At 42.5% G+C, this 14,136-nt stretch overlaps 1 long non-coding RNA gene across 1 annotated transcript; it reads right to left on the bottom strand.

Moving 5' to 3' along the window:
- Positions 1-1,612: 1,612 nt before the first annotated feature.
- LOC125944561 (uncharacterized) lies at positions 1,613-8,779 on the bottom strand. Its single transcript, XR_007466273.1, has 3 exons — positions 8,695-8,779; positions 7,179-7,239; positions 1,613-1,852 (listed from the first exon to the last, which is right to left on the bottom strand). It is a non-coding gene; the product is annotated as an uncharacterized LOC125944561 (long non-coding RNA).
- Between the last annotated feature and the right edge of the window lie 5,357 nt (positions 8,780-14,136).

The raw sequence follows: 14,136 nt of genomic DNA, 5'->3' as shown, positions 1-14,136 counted from the left end.
ATAAAAACACAGATTTCGAAAACAAGAAGGTTGATGGCAGTGAGTTTCGAAACTCCGACGCCACGCCCAGAAGCCAAGTGTCTTACCCACTGAACTAAACCAGCGCTTCCTAGGTAGGAAGCCTGTACACTCTGTTTTAAGTTCGAAGCACTTTAGGGGCCTAGGCTGTCGGTGTCTGTTGCGTGATCACGCTCAAAAAGAAGTGCTCAAAACAGGGCCAAAACAAGTGCAGAATTGATCAAAACCGGTTCAAAATGAACTAACAAGATTCAGAATAAGTTCAAAGGCAGGAATAATCAAGAATTAAACGCATTAATTAGGAAAAATTTGTTAAAATTGCTTCTAACTACCACCAGCAACGTTTTCTTTCCCCCATGTGCGTAGCGGTTTCCCACCAGTTGTGCCTTAGCACAGGTGTCAAAGCGGATGATGGATTGCTAAACACAAGATAAACACAGGATGAAACACGATAAGCGCAAGGGAAACACAAGGGAAACACAAGGGAAACACCTGAGAATCACTGCTCCGCACTTCCCCAGCTTTCACGTTAGTGTAGCTGCATTAGCGCTGGATTTGAACCACACAAGCGCAGGATTTTTTATGTGATCATGCCACTTAGACCGCAATTTACATTGCCAAGCCCGCAGTGACGAAGGCGGAGATGTCAACGTCCCCGCGGCTTACTCGGGAGCGTCCCTATATATTTTTTGGCGGTTCGGCAAGGTAGCATGCCATCCTGGATTGAACTACACCGGCCTTTTGCTATCTAGGAGGCGTTGGTCACGCGTATCAAGAAGCGCTAAGCGGCGTTTCATTGGATAATCAGAACTCATAAGAAGTGCTTTGGTATCCTCGCATTTTTCTCCAATTTTATGCATACTTGGGCGCAGTTGACGCCTTGAAATGTTCGAAAATTATTCGGAAGACATTCGCATTTACGAATAGTGACAACTTGATGCCAAGCCCGAATCTAATAGGTATCGAATAGGACCCTATCGAATTCGTTATTACGAAATTTCAAATAATCGCACACTCCTAAATATTTTATTGAAAGACACTCTGGCCCGGGACGTGTGACGAAGCATAGGGGGATCGTAGGACAACATGAACGCGGTTGACATGAACTCGCAATAGTTATTGTTCTCACAGGCGTTCCCACCTCCTTGATGTTTTTCCGCGCCTTTGATGTCTCCAGTATTCTTTCCGTCTTTCATTTCTCGTTACCTTACTCCTAGTGCAGGGTAGCAAACCAGAGTCTAGGCCGGGTGAAGAAACTCTCTGCCTTTCCCACTGCATTCCTCTCTCTCTCGGGTGTAAGTGAACAAATATAAACTTTCCAATGCATGCCGTTCACAAGGACGCCTTAAAAGCTTTTTACTAAATTAAGGTTAACAGGCTGGCTGAACATTTTATTCTCGGAATATTCATTTCCACACAGTACTGGCCACTGCGTATACACAGCATTGTTGAGACGAAGCGAGTTAGCAAAGAACAGATCCGCCCTGCCGCGTTTCAATACCTACCGAGGATTGGGGTAACGATGGCCACAAAAACATTTCCAGAAAGCATATGCACGCCCAGTCGGCGTATGGAGACGAGTGCCATCGTTACATCACAACCAGAGCTTTATTTCAACCAATTTTCGGCGGCATAGAAAAATCACGCCTCTTCCACTGTGTTTGGCGCCTATGCTGTCGTATGGCGAAGTCGTCTATGCTGTTTGAGTATCCTTGGTTTGCTCATAATAGTCCTTATAGTCCTGTTCATCGAAGCACGTACCATTATTTTCATTATCCGTGTAAAAACATGAGCAACCTTGTACAGAACAAGTGAAATTGTTGAATGCGCCACACTGAAAAAAAAAATGACAACAAATGCTTTTAGATAAAGGCAGCAGCGTAACCAATTCTGCATGGTTACGTGTATGGTAGTAGTTGTCGTTCACTGGCACAATTAACGTAAACGTACGGTTCTCTAACATACCCTGACCTTAGCTCATGCGAAAATGGTGAGTTATGGCAGGTTGGGGTTTCGTCAATAATAATGACGTGAGAACGCAGGAAGACTCACGTTATGCATAAGACTGCACAGCATAGGAAGCCTAAGCTATTTTGGAGTTCTTGGTTCTGGTGCTCTGCCGGGTTGTCGTACTTCGTTAGATAAGCAGCAGTACAAAGCCATTGTCACAGCAATAAGAGAACGCCGAGAGAGCAGAGTGAACATGTAGGTTTCATCTGCGAATGTTTCTTCAGAAAAGTTAAGAAAATGAGTTAAAATAAAAAATCATTTATATTAGAATTTAAGATTATATTGAAGAAATACATCTCATTTTAACCTAAAAATGTAATCTACCTTTCTACACAACAATATGAGAGAAGTGCTGACAAGTTGTTGCAAGGGTAATATGCTCGAGTCTGATGTGGCTCCACACATTTGGAATGGCGGCCGCACACGAATTTTAGGTTTCCACCTTTTCCGATTTATTGAAACTTTAATTTCAGCAACTGGTATGCATTTACAGTTTACACTACTCACCTACTACTAGGTGAGTACTGTAAGACCTGCTGCTACCAGTACCAGTAAATTACGCATGAAAGTCTTCTGGGCGTTTTAAGCGTATTACGAACTGCGCAGAAGTTAGGCTACCTTCCTGGTAGAACTCCAACGACCACCAAGAAAAAGATTTGCTGAAGACGGAAAGAGGGGGTAGCACTGAATGGTTTGGGTGGCGCATTTTCGTTCGCATATATCTCTACGGCAATCACGCAATTTTGGAGGCTCAAACGAAACGTCGTCTGTATGTTTACTCGTGCAAGTGTTGATAACGCGCACATCGGCTCAGCGATGGATGCATCACTCCCGAGTGATGCCGAAAGGATTCCTACCGTAATGAGGTTCGATCATGATGGCGACGCAGCTCGAAGGTGCGCAACTCGGAAAGAAGACAGCCTTTTCCGGTCAGGCACGGGTGCTCGGGCGGCCTCGCGTCGCCACGCGCCTGGTACCATGTCGCCCACAGAGCTCAATCAGAGAAGGCGGCTCTCCCAGTCGCTCGACGGCGACAGGGCTCTTCGCGGTACCCTATACGGTGGCTGCCCTTTCTGCACTACGCAGCAGACGCAGCTTCGCGCCACTGTATCGCGTACCGCGCAACGGTGGTGCGATAAGTGGAATTTTGCCATCGACGCACCTAATGTGCACGGCCGGGCTGGAGCGAGCACTCGCACCCGCGCCGACATCGCGGCCTAGGCCAATCTAGGCCGATCGAAACCGAACGTCGGCTTTTCGAACGCGTACAAGATAGCGGCGCAGAACAGTCCGAGCTTTGCGCGCGTCCCTTGTAAATGGTAGTCCCAATTCCTCGCGATGCCCGGCAGGCGTAGCGGGCGAAGCAAACGTATGGTCTAGGCTTAAGTTTAGCGTGGCTTGAGACTATTATAGCGTTCAAAACTAATCAAAATTAACTAGACCCGATGGGTACGACATCAATAAGCAGTGCGGCCATAGTTTCATTCCTACGTTGGTGATCGCGCTTGAGCGTGAACAGATGATAGTCGGCTTCTGCCGGAAGTGCTTAGTTCTCATCGAAATGTGAAGCGCATTTTTTAAAGACGACACTCTTTCTTGGGCTACCTAAACCCGAAAAACTGTCCGTCCGTCCGTCCGTCCGTCCGTCCGGCTTTTCGGAAGGATATATCCGTCCGTCCGTCCGTCGTTTTTCGCGTTTAGGTAGCCCAAGAAAGAGTGTCGTCTGTCTGTCTGTCTGTCACTCGATTCAACCATCCGGCAACAACCGACCAAGCTACTAGCACTAGCTTGGTCGCTTGGTCGCACTGGCGGCCTACTAGCACATCACTCCTGTTTGTTTAATTGAGGCAGAATATATGCACATAAGCGTGATCCGCGGCATTCATTAAAATAAGAATGCACATTGGACTGATTTTTACGTTAGTAAATGGAAAATCAATGCGTTAGAAATGGTGTCGAAAAGACACTACGCACTTTAAGCCAACAGTAATAAAAGGTCCCAACAGATGGCGCGATAGCAGGGCGAACGCGGGAAATTTGAATTTAATTCTGCAAAACCTCCCTTGTATCCATCATGGGAGGAGTTAGAGGGGAGGGGAAGAGCTTGAGGGGTGGGAGGTGGTGGGTGAAGAGAGTGTGTTACGTATCAGGGGTGGCAGAAGACTATGGTCTTTCGACATCATTTGTAGCGAAGCAAGCAGATGTGCGGCCATTTTTTTTTCTACTTCCACTTGTATTGTAACGAGGAAGCTTTAGCTCTGGCCCAACTCCGATGTCGCCTATTCAAGTACATGTAAAACGAAGAGGCGCTTTGTGTGAAAACATCTTGACTGATTTCAATAAAATCAGTTGTATTTGAGAGAGAAAGGTAAATTGAAGTGACTTCCGGAAGCAAAATTTCTCACAAGTTCTCACAAGTGTTTTTTTTTAATTAGTTAGTTGCAAAAAACAAGTGACAGGACGTAGTTTAGAAATTCGTAACTGCGCAGCAAGAATTGGTACCACAGTTTTCCAAGCTACGTCCGTTACAAGAATGAAAGCGGGCAAATTAAACATAGAAACTTACAGCTTAGAGGAATTTCTCTCAATATTGACACAGGTGTTTCAATAGTTGTCCGGTTTATATGTACTGTGAGATACATTTTACAGAATTCTCATCTCATTTTTCATTGTAGAGTTACAGAGTCATAAACTTGATAGTTGCGTTTTTATTTTTTTATTTTGCGACCTTTAACAATATTTACAAATTTTTTAGCCAAAAAAAGTTGCTCCCAGCAGTCAGTCGATGTTCAGTTTTCTTTTTAATCTATTTAATCTTTTTAAAATTGGTGTAGTGGTTCACGTAAAAAAGTATTTCACCTTTCCCGTGTATTTAGATAGGAGACCCTGAGATAAATCTTGCTCTTATAAAGTAAGTCAATCATATACGCAGTTGCAGTAGTTAACGTCAGACAACGGCCGATATCATCCTTTTATGGCAATCTTGCATAGTACGACATATGCAAGTCGCCGGCAGCGTTGAAACGGCTGAGGGGAAGGCCTCTGTTGAAAATAGCGTGTTTGAGAAAAAGGTAACTTTGCACTCCGCTTGTGAATTCCACTTGCCACGTACGACTGCAAAACTCGGCTTAGAAGTTCAGAGCAGCGTATGTTACTCGCAATAGGTGTTTTCTTATCAGGGCCGAAGTTTGGTTGAGGGCCTCTCTAAAAATGTCGTCAAAAGACAATTAAATTCGTGAGGTCGATGGATAACAAATGAACTAGTTGGCCTTAATTAGCCCACCTGATTTGTTAGCGGATTGTGGGCCGATAATAGTTATTGAAAAAAGTCAGCAAAGATCATTTGTTTATGCCTTATTTTATGAGTACTGGCTTCTCCAAGGTACATTATTTTTGTAAACTTGGTAAACATAAGATTTCAATTCGCAATGCCTCCCCTCCTCTCTACGATAAAGTTTATTAGAACATAATACATATAACACGAACAGTTCCTTTGTTTTCGCACTAAACTTGCATGTACCTGGAGTAGCTATTAGAATGACGCAGAATGCTGTGTACTTGATATTTCTGAAGCGGAAGTGTGATTTAAATATTGTCTATCTCCCGGTTAGTCAGCCCAATTTAGCCAATGCCACTATAAATATATCCACAACGCTAATTGTTTTCAAATTGTAGATAAGTCACATAGCTTTATTTGGCTTCATAGGTGAATGCAGCAAAAGTGTTAAGAAAGTGAGTGACGTTGACAAACAAAATGTGTTGTTGCACCTAAAAATGTCAACTCTATAGGATGGGGCTCTCTTGCAGCTTTAACAAGCGCAATCAGCAAACGAGGTGCAATACTTCTTCGGCTAGTATTTTAGGGGGATCCAGGGCACAATCATAGACTTCGTGCTTGATGACACTAGCCTGATTGCTGCTGCGCTTGATTGCGACGAGAAATTCTCCATGTGGTAATCAATACACCAGGCCTTCGCCGGTGGCTGTAGCTAAGCATACTTTGATTTGTTCACTACAGGAAAGGAGATCGCTGGGAATAGCTGAAGAGCAATCGAATTTGTCATGAAAGAAATATAGCTTTAACCCACAGCTTACCTGACGGTCGGTACATTTCCCTTTCGTTTTAAAAATGTGCCATGCTTTCTTCAACAAGGCAAGCGCTCTTAATATTTACATTATGATTTTGACAGCAATGACACGTCTTAGCTGCCTCAGCTTGGGCGAAAATGTTCATGCAGGGAAGGGAATGAGGATGCTACATGTATTTTATGAGACTTGTCATGCCGATATAGAACAAAACGGAAATTACCTCCTGTTGTGGTTGGGTACCTATTTTTTCATTAGGCATGTTTAAACTAATGCAATCCTACCTAGCTTTACGACATTGAAAACGCGCAACATCGGTTGAAAGCTGCTGAATAACTCTTCTTAGCGATGTGCACACATAATTTTCCCATCTACAAGTGACTTCTTAGAGTGTACAAGTTCTTAGTACACTGAACTTTGAAGGCCTTAGGAAAATATGTTACCTCAGATGCAGTCACACTGTTAGCAGTCATTGGTATCTGCTGGGTAGGACATAGCAATAATTTTTTGCTCCGTAGATGACAATACAGTTAGTAATTCTTCTGGTGAAACAAAGATAATATCAGAGTATACAATTCGACACTTAGCCTAAATAAAGCCGTGTAATGGCTAAGGACAATTTCTGTACATGTACGTTAAAGCTGCGTTTCTATTTCTCACCAATACTGCCAACTCAGTTGTGGCACACATTCAGAATTCCTCAGTTCGACACTTAGCCTAAATAAAGCCGTGTAATGGCTAAGGACGATTTCTGTACATGCCAATGTACGTTAAAGCTGCGTTTCTATTTCTCACCAATACTGCCAACTCAGATGTGGCAGACATTCAGAATTCCTCAGTTGCTAATTAACCTAACACAGAGGAAGTTTTGGTTTTTGTTTAGTTTATCTAACCGAAATGGGATAAGATTTAATTATTAAGCACTAATACAGAAAGCTTAAACTTGAAATGATATTCTGCTGGCGTTCTATGAATAGCCCGCAATACCTAGAGCATATCATGCTTCGCACCACCATGCACTATGTAAGAGCAAAGTATTTATTAGTAAATCACGAGCTCCTCACCGGTTGGTCATTACACTGCAGAACGTCACGTTGATTTCCCTGTTCTCCAGAGCATAGAATGCTAATTGAAAAAGAAAATTGAATCACAATATGAATCATAAGAACGTAATAGTGGGACGCGCATGTAGGAGATTAAGGAGATGAAGCATAGGCTTTCTGATATACACCTACTACCACCTGGGCCTGTGCTCTTAGTTTTACAAAGGCAGAGAGAGAAAGGAGGGTCATTTTCACTATGTCTATTTGAAGTCGTGCTGCTTACGAAGGCGGATGAGTAGCAATCGAGAGCAGGCACGGAGAAACTGGATTCCGCCTATCTTTTGCTAATAACCGGATGTTGCTGCGCCATGCCTTCTCAGTCTACCGCCGCATGTTCGTGCTTAATTGTGCTCGCGTATAAAGGCTAGTGCACGCTTGAACTGTATATTGGGAGAACGTTAAGTTATATGATTGAGATACTCACGTAGTTAAGACCGGTTATGCCATTGACAATTTAGTTATGCCGCTCAGCCCTGTCCACCAGGTGTGTCGCCCACACTGGGGTAGTTCCTTCTGCACATTCGATATCCACCCCGCTGTGCTACTTGGTAGCCTAACTTCAAACCTCGAAGCTTAAATAAACCTGAACCGACGCCACTATTCGTCTAGCTCGCGTATGGAAACAAGATTAGTGCCTGAATCCGCCTTGTAACAATATTTTTAAAGAGGTAAACGTGCTCTATCACGAATAAAGAGCTCATTATGCTAACAGGCGCTTCGTCTTGTCACTATAAACAGGTGTCCGCGTATCTCAGTAGTGTGATAGACACTTCCTCAAGGTGCCTATTAAGTTATATGCACCCTGCATAACAATTGGGGGCTCTTGTGTCTAGGCTTACGATTGCTAGGAAACTGTTCGTAGTGAGATTTAAGTTTCCAAGAAATGTTTTCACTGTAAATACTTCCACCCATATTTTGATTATAACCTAACAAAGTGGAGGTGATTCTTGCTGTTTCCTTCATAATTGCACAAAAGCACTTTTTTTTTAAATTTAGAGGAATCAACGTAATTTTTTTTCTATTTCGAATAGGATGACAGATTTTCAAGAGATAGCGCTGGTTCTCGCGTTTTGAATCTCACATTACAGAGTAGCTTTTTTTTATTCCTCAAAAAAAAAAGAACTTAATTTCTGAACTGAACGCATTTGCGGGGCGCACACCTGGCTTTCGATAGGTTTTCTGTGCACAGATAGAAGCCTTGTACGAAGTCAAGCGTGACATGAAACAAGGTACCTTGATATCTTCAGAAGTATTTGTACCCTCATACGAGGGCAAATGCACCGACGTAGACCCAGGGTCCGCGCTGTATACATTGAACACGCCGTAACAGGGTAACAGATACATAATGGTCGTGTGCATTGTTCGCAAGAAGATTCCCTCCCCTGATACAACAATCCAGAAGACGAAAGGCGACAAGACGGCAAAAGTGTCCTGGAGAGTAAGGGACAATATTTTCCTGGAGTTGAATCATACTTACAATGCGTGAAGTATCGCAGCTGCAAAAATGGCCGCTCGCAATGCCTTGTAACAATTCATTTTCGAAATGAACGCTTTCACTTCAGTGAGACCTATGCTGGCAGCTAACAACGTCGAGCATTTTATACCTCCGAGTTGCAGTACTTCCAGGTGGTAACAGTGTGACGCATGCGCTGGTCTTCTGCTTTCGGTGTCGAAGTCGAAGGCCTTTGAACTGGGACCACCAACCGCTATATCTACGTCAATAAATAAATCAACAAATACCTAATATATATATATATATATATATATATATATATATGTATATATATATATGTGTGTGTGTGTGTGTGTGTGTGTGTGTGTGTGTGTGTGTGTGTGTGTGTGTGTGTGTGTGTAAAACAGCTGCGTCTCTGACACTCATTTTCTGCTTACGTTTGGCACGAAAGGGCTTTAATACAACACAACTACAATAAGTTCATATCAATAAATAAATTACCTGTTTCCACTGACCTCTGCACAAGTATTTAAATGAACTATGGTCTTGTTTACCGAGTTCAATACACTTTAACTAGAAATAAGTAGAAATGCCAAGCAGCGCAAAAAAAAATTATGGGTTTCGGCGTGTTCTGAACATTTAAAACGCAGAGATGAAAAAAAAAACCTTTGGTGATCGATAGCTTCACTAGGTGCTTGAACCCTTTGAGACAATCCCTAGCAATACGGCAGTGATTACTGACAGCAGTGTAAACTTTTTTTTATTTATTCGAAATATTTTCAACGCCCTAGGGCATTATAGAAGCGAGTGGTTATTACAAGCAGTAGCGTGCAGCAAATACAAGCTTAACAGAAACAATGAAAAATTACAAAGCAACTGAACTTTTCAACTAACAAAATACGCGAGAAAGCCCAACTGAAGATATAAAAATACAAACACTAAGAAAACCGACACAACCCAGTTTTTAGGCAATTTCTAATTCTGTGCACAGTAGGCGACTAAAAATTGCTCTATTGTTACAAGATGATCACAAACTCACTGGATTACTTGACATATTTTATAATAGACACAATCGGTCTGTCAGATACTTTTGTATCAATTGCGTGTGGCGTTTATTTCTCTTGTCTGACAAATTTAAGTACTCTAATAAAATAATAACATATGTGCAAATCACTTTCACATTCGTTATATAGTTAATAAACCTTAACGCTTTTCCTGTTTTATGGAAAACGTCCACTCTAATTATGATGGCATCTCGTTAACTTAGGGCTGTATTTGAAACTTGTTTTATGAAGTATCCTGCATATCAACCGTTTTAACCATCTTTTCAGCGCTGCCGGAGTAGCCATAATGTGAAACACTGGCATGCTACAAACATTCTGATTCACATTCAGTTATTACGAGTCACTGTTAGATGTTCGCACTAAAGGTTGCTCATAAAAGAGTAACACTTATCTACAGATAAGCATTCCGAATATCAGACACGTATTTATTACCACGTTCGATGGTTTATTTGACTTTCGTTGAAGATATATATATATATATATATATATATATATATATATATATATCATGAACGAGAAGAAAGGGAACCGAGGGGCCCGATTTTTATTAATCATATCATGAGAAGCCAACAAACAATGACACCAAGGACAACATAGGGGAAATCACTTGTCCTTACTAATTGAATCAAAGAAAATGATAAATTAACAGAAAAATTAAGTGGATGAAAAAAAAAACAACTGTCCGCAGGTGGGGAACAAACCCACGTCTTCGCATTACGCGTGCTATACTCTCACCATTAAGCTACCGCGAAGCCGTATTCCCATCCACTTTCTGGGGTATTTATGTTTTTGCCACTAGAAAAAACATACATAAAATAAATATAAACATAAACACAATAAGACACAAACACACGAACCTACCAAGCGGTGATTGTTGGGTTCTAGGTAGCGGACAAGCGTATAAGTGAAATAAACACGGATTGCGACGTCATCAGCTACTACGTGTTATATAATTCTCCCACATATGGCTATGTCATGTGGTGTGTGTTGAAATGTTGATGGCATTTGTACATCAGCGAATGAATGTTAGCACTTGATTAACATTGGTAACCATGAAGTGTGGACCACGTCGCACAGTTTCTACGTATCCCAAGTTGCTACGAGTAAAGTACTGGGCAAAGTGGGCTGGTCCCGGAGGTTGTGCCGTCTATCACGGCGCCTGAAAGCGCAAGCTGTCACAAGGAAAGAAGACGACAAAGTGGCACGCGGTGCAAGCGCCGAGTGTTTCAACGAGCTGTCTGGCTTTGGAACGGGAGAGGCGTGCGTGCGATCGTGGCCGAATGAATTTGATTAAGGCTTGGGAGCCAGCAAGTTGGTAATCCATGAGCATAGTTGAAGCGCCAAATGGCACAGGAGATAGGGAACCGGAGATAGAGAAACACTTCTCTCTGTCCGGTTCCCTGGCCCCTGTGCCAAGGCGCGCTTCAACTCTGCACGTGGCCTATAATGGTTAAAGGGCCCTACTACTGCGTTCGACGGTAGAGATTCGATTTCCACATCTGTCCCACACTACTTTATTTGTTTCCTAAAGCGAGGCGAGGCAGTGACCTACCTACCAACCTCTCACCAAGTGCGAAGAATAAGGCAAATAATGTTTCAAATTAAAATAATAATTTAACCTGACCTATCAAAAGACGCAAAGCAACACCCTGTATTGACAGAACAGAGAACGAGGACACGTTTGAAATGTTGAAGGTGTTATTTAATCAGTAAAGGACATCATAATCAAATTCTTGAGACGCTTCCACAACCTCCAGCTGAGAAATGTGAACTGCATTTTTAATAGTTAAGTTACAATATTAGTTCTACGGTATGTTCAAGGCATCACCCATTTCCGACGTTCTTTCTTTAGTTCTAAAGAAGGCGGGAACTGCATGGTGCATCAATAGACCTTTTATTGCGATAGCAATTATATGGACACTCCAAAGCAGATTTCTGCCGTCGGCGTCGCCGTCGCCGTTGCCGTCGCCGTCGCCGTGAGGTTCCGTATGACGTCAATGGAGATGAAATCGTCGCCGCGCGCCGCCGAACGCTGTATGTGCGAGCATAGCCTCCTCTATAACTTTTGAAAAGTATAGAGGAGGCTATGGTGCGAGTGAAAGGGCGCGAGGGACGCGCGCTTTCAAGTGAACGCACGCGGAGAACAAACGCGCGTTCTGTGCCGTGCTCCATAAGGGCTGCAGAAGTAGGCGTTGTTTCCTCTTTTACAATCACCATATATGTAGAGCAAACGCGCTTCTTCTGACGCACGAAAGGCCGCGGGGGGGGGGGGGGGGGGGGGGGTAGGGAAGGCGACGTTTAGCTGCGGCACCAAGTGAATATTATATCAGAGGCTCCGGCAACAGTCACCTACCTGCTAAGGTGTATGGGTACTGGCTACGCATTGATGCTTCGCCTTTAAAAATGCGACAACTTTTGGTAGCTGTTCTGACGAGTATAATGTACATTTAACCATAAATCAAATCCTGCCCTACGGATAGGATATATAAAAGAGACGCGAGAAGTATTACGCATTGAGGTATGTCGTTTTGTATGCAGAGCCTTGAAAATTATGCCGCATAAGGACTAATGGGAGTTGGTCGCTGACAATGCTTATGTAGTGGAGAAGGATATGTGGCAGTCATGACGAAAGAAGACAGAGTTAGTTGATGCTGTGTCACTCTTTCCGCATATCAGGAAATTGATTGGTAGAACCAGATCCAATGCAAGTGTAAATAATGGTACAGTACAGGGACAGACGTTCTAAATACGAAAGATCACGATAAAATAGGCAGAAAGCTAGATAGAGGTAGATGTAAAACCTGTTTAAATCAAGCAAGGTAGGGTACTACGTGCCCCGCAGCGTTTCAAAATAGATACAAATAAACGCAGTCGTTTTCATGCAGCGGGCTGTCTTTCGGGTGATTGGGTACTGTTGCTGCGGCTTCGATGAGTCGAGAAAAAAAATGTTTTGCTCTGCTTATTATAATTCCTTATTAATTTGGAAATCACGGCTGAAGGTATACGAGGAGCCAAGTGTGCGCTGGCGAATACTTCTTCTCGAATACGTTTCTTTTGTTCTGCAGTGATATTCCCGCTACATTCGCGTCGATGTAGAGGTAGAGTATCTGTGAAAACGATATCTGTCTGGACGCGCACTATACTTCAAATTTTGTGGGCTATATGTATGTGCATCATTTTGTGAGTTGGTTTCAAAGCTTCGAACGAGACTCCTGGTGGTGTCGGTGCTTGCATTCACCTGAGTATTTTGCCATCGTGATATGGCGTGAATTATGCATGACGTAGCATGATTCGCCCACAGTCATCTGCCGCAATCGCACAAGTACTTAGATTTAGGTGCCCATTAGAGAAGCTCAGGTGGTTGAAATTATTTCAGAGTCCTCCCAATATGGCGTGCCTCATGATATCATGTTTCTGGAACTACACCACAGAACACTTGTTTTTTGCCACGATTACCACTTTAATGGCCATCGCTTTGCCATTTGATTCTTAATTTTTTTAATCTTGCAGGAATACGTGTAGTGCATAATGACATGCATAAGCTAAAAAAGCGAAATCATTCAAAATATTTACAAGAGAATCCAGGAAGAAACATTTTGTGCTTGTGAGTGTAATCTAGTGTTGCTTTTGTTATCAAGTGGGCAAACCTAACCGCAGATTTAGGTTTAGCCAGTCCAAAGGCAAATATTCAAAGTGAAGTGTCACTGAACTGTGGAAACGTACAAAGAATGTTTCAGCTATGAAACAGCAAGTCTAAAGAAAGGTTCCTCTGCGGATTAAAGAAAATTCTTGTGTTCTGCGGCCAGCGTACGCGTGCCCATTGCGTGCTGCATGCCACCGTCTCAAGGTTGGTTGGAACGATAAATTGTGCGCAGAGCGTAAAATGATAAATTATGTAAATATTTTACTGATTTATTAGTACATATGCAGCCAACAATGCATTACCACCGCTGTAAACAGTATTGACTGATGTGTTAATTCCTCCGAACAGAAAAAGTCTAGTCGCTTTTCGTGTGTGTGTTTAAAACAAGTTTATTTATTTTTAATGTGTATTTATGAGTACCTTATGTGCATTCAGGAGATTATTGGCTCAAGGAGGAAAATTCGGTTGCATCAATGTTAAACAAGCGTTATTTATCAAGGCAAAAAAAAACATCACCAACGTATCAAAAGCATTATTCGCGCATCGCAATAGCACGACACATATACATATACAGTGAATACAAAAACGTGAATTTGAAATGAAAACTGAAAACAGAAACGAGTATTCACGGGAAGATACTAGCAATGAGTACACGAAGATAATTTTACTACAGAGTTGGCGAACAAACATGAGAACAGCCATAATAATTGCGGAACACCACAATGTAAAGTGCAAAAAAACGAGGCAAGCAACAATTAA

This window comes from Dermacentor silvarum, chromosome 3, assembly GCF_013339745.2.
Source record: "Dermacentor silvarum isolate Dsil-2018 chromosome 3, BIME_Dsil_1.4, whole genome shotgun sequence".
NCBI lineage: Eukaryota > Metazoa > Arthropoda > Arachnida > Ixodida > Ixodidae > Dermacentor > Dermacentor silvarum.
This window is presented reverse-complemented; position numbering and strand designations above follow the sequence as displayed.